General features: G+C 41.2%; 1 protein-coding gene and 1 long non-coding RNA gene across 3 annotated transcripts in view; one reads left to right on the forward strand and one right to left on the reverse strand.

The window, feature by feature from the left end:
* Positions 1–15,731, forward strand: part of LOC127048067 (uncharacterized) — an 89,610-nt gene that overhangs the window by 44,073 nt on the left and 29,806 nt on the right. The window lies entirely within an intron of this gene.
* The window catches only part of ARL15 (ADP ribosylation factor like GTPase 15), a 369,916-nt gene that overhangs the window by 30,322 nt on the left and 323,863 nt on the right, over positions 1–15,731 (reverse strand). The gene's annotated exons all lie outside the window — the stretch shown is intronic.

Below are 15,731 nucleotides of genomic sequence, written 5' to 3' on the forward strand. Positions count from 1 at the left end.
TCTAATTACATATAACCATGAACCACCCTCTTCCTCCTCAGTATTTACATCTATTATATACTTGCAGATATCAACTGCTCTAATGGTGTTTTAGTTAAGCTGTACATCATTAACTCGCCTAATCTTTCCAAGTTGGGTGCAGCAGCAGAAATTGTGTTTGGTGTAAATTCATCGGTATTTAATCTGACACATGCAGCTGACCCTCACACAGCATTGCAGTTGAATAGCAGTTGGTGCTTACTTTACTTGCTATTAACTTTTTCTGTTCTGAGATATTTTTAAATAGTCCAGAAGGGTGGAAATTGAACCTGGCTTTCAAAATTTTCTGGAGTGCATAGCCAGATTCCCCTTTTTAGTGGGAAAGGCTTCCCATGTGGGTGTGTCTAGCTGGTCTACACCTAAAAAATAGGATTGACCTAGCTACCTCATTCAGGGGCTGTGAAAAATTTCTAGCCCTGTGTGATGTAGTGAGGTCTGTACATGTAGATGCCAGTAGGCCAACAGAAGAATTCTAGCTACTACCTCTCAGAAATATGGATTAACTACATTGATGGAAAAGCCCTTTCTATATCTGTAGGAAACATCTACATATACAGACCCTGAGCAATGTAGCTAAGTCAATTGCTCTAGCTTTTGTTTAGCAGACACACCCTCGGTTTCTTCATTATAAAAACAAGGGGCACAAATAGTAGAAATCTTTCAAAACAGTAGACGCTTTCTATACATGCTAGAATTCTCTTACAGTATCTGTGGTTCTTTGAGATCTGTTGTCCACACAGATTCCACCTGTGGTGCCTATGCCACCCATGAATGCAAAATTGGATTCTTTTGGCCAGCAGTGTGCATGGGGGCCATGCCTGTGCCCAGGATCTCCTTGTGTCCCTCTCACTTGAGGGTTTAAAGGAGGAGAGGGCCCAACTCTCCCTCAGTTCCTTTGCCAATCAGATTCCCAGAGGAGTAGGACTCTGTAGTAGTGGGGAAAGAGGGAGAGGCATGGCCTTATGTGGGCAACACATTTCAGAGAACCTCAGTTATGGTAAGGGAAGTAACTATTCTTTCATCAAAGGGTTGTCCACATGGAGTCTACTCTGGGTGAATAACAAGGAGTTGTCTGCTTGCTTGGAGTTGGGTTCTATGAGTCCTACGGAAGTAATGACTGCTAGGCAGCCCTACCAAAGTGGGCATCAGTCTGGAAGCCTCTACCAAATTACCCAACCCCACGTAGCTGCCTTACACATTTTCGAACTATGGGCATTCTTCAAACAGGCAGCAGAAGCTTCTTGAGTACTGGTGGAATGAGGTGGATCTAATATGACTAACTTGTAGCATGTTCTTATGCAATTGGAGACCCACTTGGATAATCTCTGGTGTGATATTGCCTGACTTTTAACCATGTCAGCAGACAGTCTAGGTGTGTTCCTAAATGATTTTGTCCTTTTAAGACAGTGTGACAATGCCCTTCTCACTTGAAGCATGAAGATTTCCCTATAGTAAGTATGGAGAATACTGCAAATATAAGGGTAAGGTTACCTATGAAAAATGTGGAAACTTTCTATATGTGACCATTGTAAATAAGATGCAATTATTGGGATTACTAAAAGTTGCATGACCAGCAATGATATATTGGTGGAGGAGAGGCCAGGGAAATCGTTCTATCTTAATCATTGCTTCCCTGGTGCTAAACATTCAATAACTTCCCAACTTGAAACACAGAAAGTATTTTCTCCTCTTCTATATATTTATTTGTGGTTTACGTTGTTGTTTGATAAATATATTTGGACACAGCCCATATTTTTCTGGATCTTCAGCAGCTCACCCTACCCACACATCTAGGCTGGGGCTTCGACTTCAGCCCTGTACGACAGGGCTCAAGGAGGGACCGCCACCTCCATCCCCTGACTCACCTCAGCAAGCCACTCAGACTGTCTGGGCTGGGGGTGCACAAATAAAAATGGCAGCATCTCTGCAGAAGAGAGATCTCTCCCTGCCATCAGAAGGAGTTGCCTTACAGCCATTGACTCCAAAAGAAGGCAGCAGCTAGCCAAGAAGACACACCACTGCTCTGCCCTGCTACATCAGCACTTCAAAGAGCAAGGCCAATGGAAGACAGAAATCTGGGGTGGGGGGCACGTGACCCAATCAGCATGGCATGATTAAATTCACCCTAGGGTGCTTAAACTAGACAAAGCAATCTCTGAACTATTAGTGATTATCTCTGAGAACTCATGGAGGATGGGCAAGGTCCCAGAGTTTCAGAAAATGGGATAAAAAGGAGAACCCTGGGAATTATAGATCAGTCAAACTTCAATACCCAGAAAGATACTGGAACAAATGAATAAACATTCAGTGTGTTCAAACCTAGAGGATAATAAGTTGATGATAATAGCCAATATGTCAAGAAAAAATCATGCTAAACCAACTTATTTCCCTTCTTTGACAGGGTAACAAGTCTAGAGAATGGGCGGGATGGTGGGGGGAGGGGGAGAGAGCAGTAGACATGATATACCTGGACTTTAGTAAAGCTTTTGACACAGTTCCACATGACATTCTCATAAAAAAACTAGGGAAATATGGTCTAGATGAAATTACTATGTAACTCTTCTTCCAGGTTGAGCCAGCAGCAACAAGGGGCCAGGTTCAATATCTAGGGGTTCCTTTTCAACAATACAACACAAAACAGGCTCAAGCCCCCACCTAATGACCTGAGACGTTATACACTATGCCCCTGGGCCCCTCTCACAAGCACAGAGTCTGAGTGTAGCAAAAACTTTTATTAAAAGCAGGGAAGCAACTCAGCATTAATTGGGGAAAACATCGCAACTAGGGTTCATAAACATAAACCATGAGCAAAAGATCGACCCCCAAGTAAGTTGGACAGTGTCCTTTTCCCCAGGTTCTTAAGTTCAGCAACCCATAAATCTCTTTAACGTGCCTGTCCCTTCTCTGCACCCCACTCACAGTTGCTGTCCTTGGCTAGTGCAGCCCTAGTTCACCTCCCACCCCGGGTGGAAGAGGGGGTAAGGAGACACCTTACACACTCCACTGCTCAGGCACACGCTTGTCATCCTGCCAGCCAATTGCGGGGCTCTTGTCTGGCCCTCTCTGCCAGCCGTCCTGCTGGCCACTCACCAAGATGTCTTCGTGTCCCACCACTTAAAGCACTCAGCAATTTCAGCTGTTAGTGGGGAACCCTGACTGCTGGTACACACTGGGCAGTCTATTGCAATAGAGACACTGTCCCAAAGTAGGCCTGATACTTAGACCTAGGTATCAGTGATTTCAGCTCTGCAACATGTAACAAAACTCTCAGTTGAGTCAAAATTAGCTCTTTTATTATACCATGAAGAGAAGAACAGTCAAATGGTGTCTAGAACCCTTAAAGAGACCTCACACCACCAAGTACCTATCCCCTACCCTCTCTCAATGCATTAGGCTTTGGAACCTACCTAGCGAGTGCCATTTAGTTGACGGTGAATCCCTCCATCGGGGTATGCCAGATACAATTCTGCTGCCCTTGGGTCACACAACAAGGATAACAACTCTTTATTACTCCTGCCCCAATAACTAGGCGACTGGAGATCCAACACCAGCCACAAGTGATCATTTGGGCAAACAATCCTATCATGCTGAGCACTGAGGCAGGTTGGGTGCGTGCATGCAAACGAGATTAACTCCTGAAGTCCTTTTCCACAGCTCACCACTAGATGTCAGGGGAGAGCTCAGTCAAACTCCGCTCACAACTACAAGGAGCATGCATAGCTGTTTGAAATACTGTTTTCAAAGAGTACTTATCAACGGTTTGCTTTCAAACTGGGAAGACACATGAAGTGGAGTCCCAAAGGGGTCTATCTTGCATCCAGAACAATTCAATATTTTCATTAACCACTTGGCTGATAGACTGCAGAGGATGCCTATAAAATTTGCAGACAACACCAATATGGGAGGCTTTGCAAGCATTTTGGAGGACAGAATTACAATTCAAAAGGCTCTTGATAAATTGGAGGATTGGCCTGAAATAAATAAAATGAAATTCAATAAAGAGACATGCAAAGTACTAGTCTTAGGAAGGAAAAATCCAATGCACAACTACAAAATGGGAAATAACTGAGAGGCAGTAGTATGGTTGAAAAAGCTCTATGATTATAGTGAATCACAAATGTCAACAGTATAATGCTGTTGAGAAAAAGGCAAATATAATTCTGGGCTATATTAACAGAAGTTTTGTATTTAAGACATGGGAGGTAATTGTTCTGTTCCATTTGGCACTGAGAAAATCTCAATTAGAGTACCAAGTCCAGTTTTGGGCCCACACTTTACAAAAGATATGACTAAATCAGAGTGAGTCCAGATGAGAGCAACAAAAGTGATAAGACGTTTAAGAAAACATGACTTGTGAGGAAAGGTTGAAATAATTGGGTACATTTACTCTAGGGAAGAGAAGGCCATGGAGGGACATGCAACTGTGTTCAAATATGCATAAGCAGAGTCTGAATGAACTCTCCCATGACGTATAGTGATGAGTTGTGGAAGAGGACTTCAGGAGCTCTCTCATTCCCAGGGACAAACCCACCCTACCTACATGCCAGCATGAGGGGATTGCTTGCACAAATTATCACTTGTGGCTGGTATTGGATCTCTAGTCTCCTTGTTATTGGGGCAGGAGTAATAAAGGGTTGTTATCCTTGTGTGACTCAAGGACAGCAGAACTATATTTGGCATAGCCCGATGGACTGACTCACCCTCAATGGCACTCGCTAAGCAGGGGACATGGATTCCAAAGCCCAGTGAGTTGAGGGAGGGTGGAGATAGGTAGCTGTACCTGCTGGTGGGGGCCCTCTTTAAGGGTCCAAGACATCATTTGACCCTTCCTCTCTCCACGGTATAATAAAAGAGCTAATTTAGACTAAACTGAGAGTCTTGTTACACACCACAGAACTGAAGTCACTGATACCTAAGTCTAAGTGTTAGACCTGCTTTGGGACAGTATTTCTGATGTGAACTAGCAGTGAGGCTCCCCCCACTAACAGCTGAAATTACTGAGACCTGTATTAAGCGGTGGGACCTGAAGACAGCCCAGCAGATCTGCTGGCAGGGCGGGCAGTGGAGAGGTGTGGCAATTGACCAGCAAGGCAGCTGGTGGAGAGGACCACAGCAAAGCCCCACAGAGAGGCATGGCAATTGGCCAGCAGGCGGCTGGCAGAGAGGCGCACCAATCAGCTGGGAAGGCAGCCCATGGAGAGGACCAAAGCGGAGTCCCACAGAGTGGTGTGGCGATCAGTCAGCAGTGCTGCTGGCAGAGAGGATCAGAGGGATCCTGGTGGGGAGGTGTGGTGGTCAGCAAGGAGGGCAGCTGGCAGAAAGGATTAGTGAGTGAGTTCCCGGGCAGTGTTGCAAATAAGGTGTCTTCTTACCCTGCCTCCACCTAGGGTGGGAGGTGAACTCTGCAGATGCACCCTGGGTCTGCACTGACCAAGGACAACAATTGTAAGTGGGGTATAGAGGAGGGTCAGGCACTTTAAAGAGACTTTTTGGGTTGCTGGATTTAAGAACCTGAGGGAAAAGGACACTGCCCAACTTATTAGGGGGTGTGTTTTTTGCTCATAGTTTACGTTTATGAACCCTGTTTGTGGTGTTTTCCCAAATTAGAGCCAAGTTACTTCCCTCCTTTTATTAAAAGGTTTTTTTTTTTGCTACACTCAGACTCTGTGCTTGTGAGAGGGGAAGTATTGCCTCTTAGAGGCACCCAGGGGGTGATGTATAATTGCCCCGGTCACTGGGTGGGAGCTCAAGCTGATTTTGTGTTGTATTGTTGAAGAGGAACCCCTAGATACTGAACCCAGCCCTTGTTGCTGCCAACTCTGCCTGGCAGAAGGGTTACATATGTAAAAGGTTGTTATAAAGAGGATGGCGAGCAAGTGTTTTTCTTGACCACTGAAGGTAGGATAAGTAGTAATAGGCTTAGTTTGACTCTAGGGAGATTTAGATCGGACGTTAGGAAAATGTTTCTAACAATAATGATAGTTAAGCACTGGAACAAGTTACCTAGGAATGTAGTGGAATCTCATCAACAGGTTTTTGAGAATCTGTCAGGGATGGCCTAGGCATACTTAATGCTGCGTTAGCACAAGGGTGGGGTGGAAGGAGAGAGGGATGGATTAGATGACTACTTGAAGGCTCTTCTGAATTCTATGACCATCAGGACAAACTGCACAAGGTTCTTTGCTATGCACCAGCTGAGCATCAGCCAGCACAGTGCTGTTAGCACCATGGACTGAAATGACCTGGAGCAGAGCACTTGCTTTGCCTGAGCAGCAGTAGCATAGCAGTGTCGATGAGCTACGGGTGCCTGAGCCAGTCAAAGAAGCATTGTGTTTTCTACAGCTTTCACAAGATGTAATGGGGGCTGGAGAATCTACTGATTTCCATTTGTAGCAGAAAGAACCTTTTCAAGATGAATATTTTCCTCTAACACGCACAAAGAGCCACCAGTATTTTGGCGGGGGGCCGGGAGGAGATTAGAGGAGGGAAAAGTGAACATGAAGCTACTAACAGGAAGGGGAGAAAAAAGCTTTTTTTCCATTTCAGCATAAAAGATTTAAAGGAAAAGGAAGGAAACCCCCCCCACACACACACATGCTCGCCAAGCAAAGAAAGAATTGACTTTTCAAAAAGTCAGTAATTTTGTGTCTCAGAATCTATGAGAAAGAAAGGGGGGAGAAACGCCATTGTGTTCTGGTGCCTAGAAAGGGGTGATTGGCTGACTGAAGAAGGAAGTACTTGCATTAGTCAGATTGGCTGCAAGGTCTGGCTGGGCGATAATGTGTTCAGCAGTTAGATGGCAGGCAGAAGAATGGATCACTTGAGCCAAGAAATAGTAAATTGGGCCTCATTGTTTTGTTTGCTTTATTTTGAGTTTTAAAATGGACTCATCTAGGTATTGGATGCCTCACAGCCACTGCAGACGTGACTGGTACTTGACTTTTTGCTAAGACATTAAACATTCTTTCGGAAAGTAGCAAGTGTGTCTAAATCCACAATGACACAAACACTCATATTACTGCAATAAATTTTCCTGACAGCCATTTGAGTGCAAATTTAACAGAAAGAAACCCTGTTTAAATAGGAACTAGGGGGAAAATCTGGAACCACCCAATGGTAAATAAAAGCGAATAAATAGAGTTAGTTCTTATTCCATAAAGTTCATGACAGAAGGCTATTCTTTTTTACCACCATTATTTAGCTCCAGAGGCCTCTTTAGTTAATTTTGCCAGTTATAAATGCATTGATATAGTCAAGACAGTGAAACATACTTAATCCATTTAAATACTGTAAACAGGCTCTGCCTGTTATGTTTGTGTTTGTTTTCTTTCCTTTTATCCTCAAGAACAAAAACTCTTTAATTTAAATGATACGTTTTTGCAGAACAAAACTTGCGTCATATGTTTAGAATGTGGAGCAAACACATCTCCTCTTGGCAAGGCTCTTGCAGCTTCGAATGTTTGCCCTGGTGTGTATGTCCTCCAGAAGATAGATGACAGTTAGAAGATTTACAATATGCTACATTTAATCAGTCAACCAGTTTATTTTTTATTTAAAATTGTGAAGCAAGGCAAAAGTTTATAAAGTTTCAAAGACTGTGCTAGATATTTAGACTGGGCTTCCTTGAGAAAGAGATACATTGCTCAGGGCTAACATTGCTTCCCTGTATGGCTCCTCATTGCCTTACCACAAACACAGGCTGTGGCACTGATTTTAAATCCAAATGTAACACTCATCTCTCTGCGGCTCTGGGCAATGGGAAATCCAGCAGCTGAACAGTACGTTTTGGATATGATTCCATAACCTAATACCCCTTCTCAGCTCTTTCTGTAGCATTTCATAATAAAGTGCCCACATAGAAGAACTGCATATCAAGAGTGATTTTAATTGTTTCCCTTTGGATGTTGGTAACTTTTGACAACACAGTGAATGTACGCCCATGCATTCTAGAGTACATGACTCAGTCATTCTAGATTGACACCACTTTGATAGGGAAGGACAAGGAAACTTTCTATGACTTCCCAAATGTGCTGCAATGTTTTCATTGCCTGAATATGATGGGAGGAGGGGTGGAGCCAGAGGGTATTATTCTCTCCTATAACCCAGCATTCCCAAGGCCCAGGCTGGGATTCTGCATGTGTATTCATGCATTAGTTGCCTTATGTTACTGCATGAGGGTGAGCAGGGAGGAGAGGAAATTACTAATGATGGAAGTGACTTTCGGAAAGTAATTTGGTGTGATACATCATGTCAGTATAAATGACTTATAAAAACCCTTTATTGTCATGGTTACTCCCTTGTCATGCCTATTATTCCTTACACTAGGACAGGTTCTCAGTCAATGAGATCACAAGAGTCCTATCACATTATTCCATGGAAAATGAGCCTGGGAGGTTGTGAAGAGGTGTTGGTGATAAGCATGGTATGATATAGACCAAAGGGAGTGGGGAGCTCTCAGGTTCCAGTTAACTCGAGTGGAAGTTCAGACTGAGGCAAAATGATAGCTTTCCTTAAAAGGCTGAAGCTTTACACACACTATTTTTCACTCCACGTGGCAGCTCCTCCTCCTTCACTGGGATTTTAAACCCTAATGCTTCATTTCATATCATACAAACCCAGGTCCCTATCCTTCAGCCTTTACCCCAAGTCATCCTTATTCATATATGCAGCCCCCCTGACTACATGAGAATCACAGGATGAATAAGGATGTTTTGCATGAGTAAGAGTTGCAGGATCTAGTTCCAAGTTTCTTTCTGCCTTCTGTGGATCACAGGCATTCATCCCAATTTAGAAACCCAGCTCTGACTTTTAAAAATGAACTTTTCCTACCCAACTTTGTAGCCCCTGCCTTTCATCTCCCACACATGCAGAATAAATCCAAGTGCTCAGTTTTTCCATTTTCAGAGTTACTCTTCACACAGATTCTGTTCAACCCATTCAGTGCAGCGCAGAACAATGGACACTACAGTACTGAAGCTGACCTCAGTACCACGGATGTGCAGCCTCCATGGGAGAACCAGGAAGAGGCTAGATATATTTTCCTTCATTTTTTTTTCCTAACTCAGGCATCATTTGTGTAGCTGTATTAGTGCAGGCTGATCAGATCTCTCACGTTAAGCAGGGTCAGACCAGGTCAGGATGTAGAGAGACCTATTGAAAAACCAAGGATGTTGCAAGGTGTGGTGCTGATGATTCCATATGTGGTGTTATTCCTTTTTTATTGCTATGAAACCAAAGTAGAGGATACTGTGCAGCTGGAGGCATCGTTTCTCAAACAAAATATAAAACTGTGTCCCTGTTGATTTGTCCTTATTTTATTATGCTTTCATTTTAAAAAAAGTATTCCAGTCTCAAAAACCTTCTGATGTTAAAGAGTTTGAATCTCTTTTACTTAATTTCCACTTAAGCTCTAAATAAATTGCACATAGTATTTTGTACATGCGGTTGAAATAGCCACATGAACTCATTTGTTTTAAATTGAATCAATTTGAACTTTGAAACCCTTTATATGTAATGTGACAGCCCAGCTTTGCACACAAAAAGCACAATCCACGTGGCATGAAAATTAGGAACTAATTGGTTTGAAAGATGCTCAAGACATGAATAATACTTTTAAAACAACAATGTAAACTATACATAAATCTGAGATGACTTGGTAGTACAATTTAATCCAGTAGCAAGGGTTCAAAAAAATGTAAAAGAACTGTTTCTAAATTGCAAACAGATATCCTTTCTTTGTGGCTCATTGGGCTTGAGCTCACATTGTTCTTAAGATAAATGTGCATGTTTTGCTACAAATTAGGAGAGATAAACTATGTCCAATGGATCCTTTGTTGTACATAAGAAAAAGAAAATGCTGAGATCTACAGACAGCTCAGACAAAAGGCACCTCAGAATTAACATCTTTTACTGAAACAATTGTTAAATGACTTGCATGAGAGCTGAGTCCTATGAACACAATGTTTATATCAGGTAAGGCTACATCTTACATAGCAATACATATAAATATATAGTGCCTTTTATCCTGAAAGGCTTTACAAACACTAAAATATAAGCTACCTACAGGGATCACTTCACCCACCTCTGAAATGCAGCTGCAGTCAGGTGCCGCAGCTTTGTAACAGTACACCACACAATAGCTTATAGCAGGAAATGAAAGTACCTTGTAACCAATTGCATTTGGTTGGGACCCTGAGTTTAACACCCTCACACCATGGGCTTTTATTGGAAAGGGATAAGAACCTTGGTTTTACAAAGAGGAATAATCTCATAGTTAAGGCATTAGAGAGTAAGCCTGGGTGCTAATACCAGCTTTGCCAAGACTCCCTGTGTGATCTTCACACAAGTCAGCATCCCTGGATGCCTCAGGCTCGCTGCCTGAAACATAGGGTAATAATACCTCCTTGCTTCACAGGGGCATTGTGAGGCCTAATTCATATAGTCTGTGAAGTTTGAGATACTCAGAGGGAACATGCCATAGAAATATAATTTACCGTATTATTGCTGTTATACCCCTAGTAGCAGGGTGCTTCTAAAACACCATACTAAGGCATTGATTCTGTACTGACTCAGAGGGACAATGCTACATACAGAACAGCTACCACCACACCTGACTGCACCTAGATTTTCCTTAGAGATTTAGCAGCCAGGTACTTCTCAGATACAGTCAACGTTATTAGAAGATCTGATGGCAATCTGTCTTGGTGAGCTGGCAGCTATCCATATAAGGCCCATTGGTTAGGATTTTGCAGCCCAGGTCACCTCCAGAACAAGGCACTGGTGCTTGAGAAGAATCTAATTCAGCACTGAATTATACAAACTCCTTAAGCCATCAACTAATTGGATTTGTTCTTTGACTATCAATGCTCCAAATCTTCTACCTTCCAGTTTCATCAATGTAGGTCACTGGACACTGTGTCTTGTGTGGATGCTGTAGAGGAACAGTTCACAGATGGTTGTGGAATACAGATAGTCGCAATGTTCTACTAACCCATCATTGTTCTAGTCTAGTGGCTGAGAAAACTTTTGCCTCAGATGGATCTGGGAACCTACTAGACCCATAAGTCTCTGAAGGATGAGCAGCACAGTCTGTCTACCACCTTACAAAGGAGTGCTGACTTTGACATTTTGAAGGAGCTAATAGTTGACTTAGAACAGGTGTTTTGCTACAGGTCCCACACCCATGCTGAAAATGAGGACCAGTCTGTTTCCTATCTGGAAGAAACCCTTAATTGTTATGATAATGAGAGTTCCTAAGCCAGTTGTGGCTTAAAAAAAATCTTTGTGGACATTGGCATTCTGGAAGAAAATTAATCATAGACACCAATATCTGCCTTAATAGCAATTCTGCTAACTGAATTCAGACTAACTTCCTCCCACGGTTGAAAAGTAATTGTGATATTTTAATTATTTCCATACATGACAAGAGTTTCAAAAGTGCCTTCTTGAGTATATGCATTGGCATTATGTACAGCTATAATGCTTCTCCTTTGATGATATTCTCCCCTCTGGATTTTGTACATGCATCAATTATCGGTGACGAAAGAGCATGGGTGTAGTCTATAGATACCTAACAACCATAAATACTTAAATGAGGGAATGTAGGGTAAAAGTGTGGGTCTTTTCCAGAAATAAGAATGACTCTTTGATTCATATATGAATGTTACAACTTTATAGCTATTGAATAATAATGTTCCAAAAAAGAATCAAACACAAAAAAGCTACATTGTAAAGAATATTATTGAAAAGATCTTCTCTTTCCCATCCATCTTTTGTAATACATTTGTGCAGACCATGTTAGTATCACTTTTACTCATGGGCCCGCTGTGTAAGAGAAACACATCATAAGAGCCTATTTATGATGCTAGTATGTGTTTAGAGCATGTGACTGTGATATTTAAAATATGGACGTGTGACTAAAAGGACAAAGTCTTTTCAGAACAACCAACCCAGAAGGAAAAAATTATGCCACTCACCTTACCATGTGGAGGCCTACATCTCATTACAGCATGCTTATCTGCACTCCCACTTAACTCTACAGCTGTCTAGCCAGAGCCCAGAATGATACATCTGGAAAAGTTGTGTGGGCTGAGGGAGTTTACATTCATTTTGCAATGTTCACAAGAAAACTAACTGTAGAAAGGTCAGCATATTTTACTTCCATCTACTTGCATTAAATAAAAGCATACTGTATGTTATTTTAACTTTCTGAAACTTGTTTCTTATTAGAAGGCATGAAAAACCCATGTCTTGAAGCATCTAGTGTTTGCTCTGGCATACCCTGTGTACTAGCAGAAGCTTCAGCAGGCTTGTAGGGGTAAGTATTAGGTAACAAATGTCCAGCAAGCAACAAAGCAGGTTTGAGATGGAGGAACATTAGAGCAAAGAATGCTTCCTGAACAAGTTTGTAAAGCTGTGATCCAAGAATTGGCATCTCTGCTAGTTATGAAGTACAAAAATCCTCACATTGAGCTACATCACTATCAAACACAGCAGTTAAAAATCCATTATTTTAAAATGACAGTTAAAGACAAAATTAAAACTTGTGTTTGCGCTGCCTTACAAACAATTGCTGCAAGGCAAATTCTTCCTCGTTAAAATACACATAAGGAAAAAAAATCACTGCAGTATATTGAATCATTGTTATGATTCAGAAATTTGTGGATTTATCATCACTGTTCAATTAATGCCACATGGAGTACACAGCCGCATTTTCTGTTTTTTTAAACTGTAGAAATAAAATTGGATGGGGAAATCTGATAACTGATGGTAGGCTCCAAATCTTAATACCTTAGATTTATAACTGAGAACTGAGTAGATTTGTGTATATCAATGGGTCCACCAGGTTTTCTAGAACAGGATATTTTAATCTGCTGAGTGGTTTTTGTTCGTTGCTTGGAAGAGGAAAGCTAGCTTTCCTGCCTTTTTACACTGCCAATTGTTTTACTCAAATTTGAATGAGCTAGTACAAATAAGGAATTCTTTTCTCAACTGCTATGGAAGAAGATACTCCAGTCAAAAACTGTTTTACCACTTCAGCAAATCCTGCCTGTAAATGTCTGGCCAGTGATTTCTACTATTTCACTGGTGTAACTTTAATTTTGGCACCAAATATTTATTTGTGGAATACTATTGCTGCATAACGGAAAAGGAGAATGGTTGGCATGGATGAGCAGTCAGAGCCACAGTCACGTCCTCTTCAGTAGTTAGGCATCAACCCAGCTATTTTAGGTCCTTTGGATGAGATGTGAAATTGAAATCTGAACAACTTGTGGTCATTAATGACCTCAATCAAATTTGAACATAGTAGAGATGGTAATCTGAAATCTTGGCTATGCCCTAATTTAGGTAAATCTATTCTGCCTACCTAAAAATCACTTGTTACATCTGAAGTTATTCTTCACTTCCCCCCTAAATCTTTGTAGTGTATGGCACCGATTGCAGCTGCATCCCATTGCTTGTAATGGACTTTGGGATCTCCTGCTAGAGTAAAAGTGCTGTTATAAAAGGGAACATGATTCAGTTCATCTGAATTTTTTTTTAAAAATGTATATTAAAAATGTAAGATAGCTTTATTTTCAACTAATAGAAAAATTTTAAACAAGCAGTTTTGAGCAGCTTAGTTTGTTTCAAAGAATATAGCTTACATGTACATCTTTTATCAGAGGAGTAGCTGTGTTAGTCTGGATCTGTAAAAGCAGCAAATAATCCTGTGGCACCTTGTAGACTAACAACTGCTAGAACAGGGCCTCATCCTCCCTGATTGAACTAACCTCGTTATCTCTAGCTTGCTTCTTGCTTGCATATATATATATATATATATATATATATATATATATATATATATATACACACACATACACACCTGCCCCTGGAAATTTCCACTACATGCATCCGACAAAGTGGGCATTCACCTACGAAAGCTCATGCTCCAAAACGTCTGTTAGTCTATAAGGTGCCACAGGATTGATATTCCAGGATAATATACAGTAAATGAGAAAAAGTAGTCAGTCACCCCCACCCCAATAACTAAGATTGACTAAAAGATCACATACATCTTCTCATTGATTGAACAGGTAATAATTCCACCCATACGAACAAGAAAAAATAAATTTTGATTGAAATCTGTATAAGATTTTCTTTTCACAATCTTTTAAAAAGAGAATTAAAATCAGGTCACCTTGGCATTGAATGAGGTTAGTTTTAATAGGGTACTGCATAGTGTGCTAAGTTATTTAAAAGGCTCATCTTTGCAATGTTCCGATGAGGAGTGTAGGACTGTTCAAAACATCAAAATGAGGTATGAAATTTTCCAAGCTTTGTTCATCTGAACTTTACAAAGTACAGAGGCAACATTAATTTGTCATTATATTAACCCCAGGAGAGTTGAGGATTCCAGAGCTGGCTGGTTAGCAATAATGCATTTTGGGGAACAGCCTTGTTGAGATACATAGTTCATAGCAATATCAGAAAGTTAATTTACACAAATTATTCACTTTCAGGTTTGGATGGCTGAAAATTAGTCCAAATCTAACAAGATTAGTTTTCAATATTTAAAACAGGTCACATGTTTTCCAAAACTTGATTGGTTGAAATATGAGAATTCTAATTTCCATACTAGCTACCAATTTTTTTTTGAGAGAGAGAAAAAGTAGGCTCATAGGTCACTAACAACCTGTCTCTGCAGGAGACGTAGTGCCCATGTGTGCGCAAAAAGAACAGTATATAAGGTTTTAGATTATAGATTATTGTCTAGGGGTGGGAGCCCCCAAGCCACTGGGAGTGCTGAGTGTGCATTCTGGTACATTTCAGCATTTATACAGAACTTTACAAAGGTTTACAAATGAATCACCCATTAGAGTCGTATAATCTATGTAAGCAGCAGTAAATCCATTTTATACATAGAAAAGCTAGGGCCAGCTAGGAAGTAAGGGTTAGAGTTGGGATGAGAATTCAGGAGTCCCTTGTTCAGTTCTGTACTTTCTCCATTAAATCATACTGTCTCTCACACTACTGGACAGACCCTTCTTTTGACCAGATGCCACATTGTTTGCTTAGCTTCAGGCAGCTAGCAAAGAGTAAGTTTGTGGCAGTCTTCGCCTTAGAGGATGCCCTTGAAAGTTTTGGGTGTCTGGGGTTGCATTGTATATAACCCACGATCTTTGGGAAACACCAGTGAGACACTCATCTCTAGCAATTATTTTACATCTAATGACCTTTTCAAGGTTTTCTATAGGCTAGAAGCACATCTCCCCCTTCCCCCCGGATGAATGCTGAGATTAGCCATATTTCCAGTCCCCACTCCTCTGCCTCCCCAGTTAGGTGTTGTGGGGAACAGGGTTGCCAGCACTAGCTTCACATGCTCCAAAGGCTGTTTCTATTCACATTTAATATAGAATTCAAATATATCGTCAATATCCCACTGCATTTCAGAATGGAAGACAATTTGAACCATTTGTGTTCAGAATGTTGCAGAAGATTTTGTATCACTCTTCCTACCACAGTCTCTAGTATTACACACTATTACACCAAATAGGTCCCAATACCCAGGGAGGACTAGAATACAGACCACTCCTCTAGCTGAGTTGGCTCTGCAGTACTAATAGGGGTATAAAGTAGTTGAAGAAGCTGTTTTAATCACTGAAATGAGCATACATAACTGAACACACAGGGAACAGTTCTACTGAAGAAGA

Source organism: Gopherus flavomarginatus, chromosome 3 (assembly GCF_025201925.1).
Source record: "Gopherus flavomarginatus isolate rGopFla2 chromosome 3, rGopFla2.mat.asm, whole genome shotgun sequence".
Taxonomy (NCBI): Eukaryota; Metazoa; Chordata; order Testudines; family Testudinidae; genus Gopherus; species Gopherus flavomarginatus.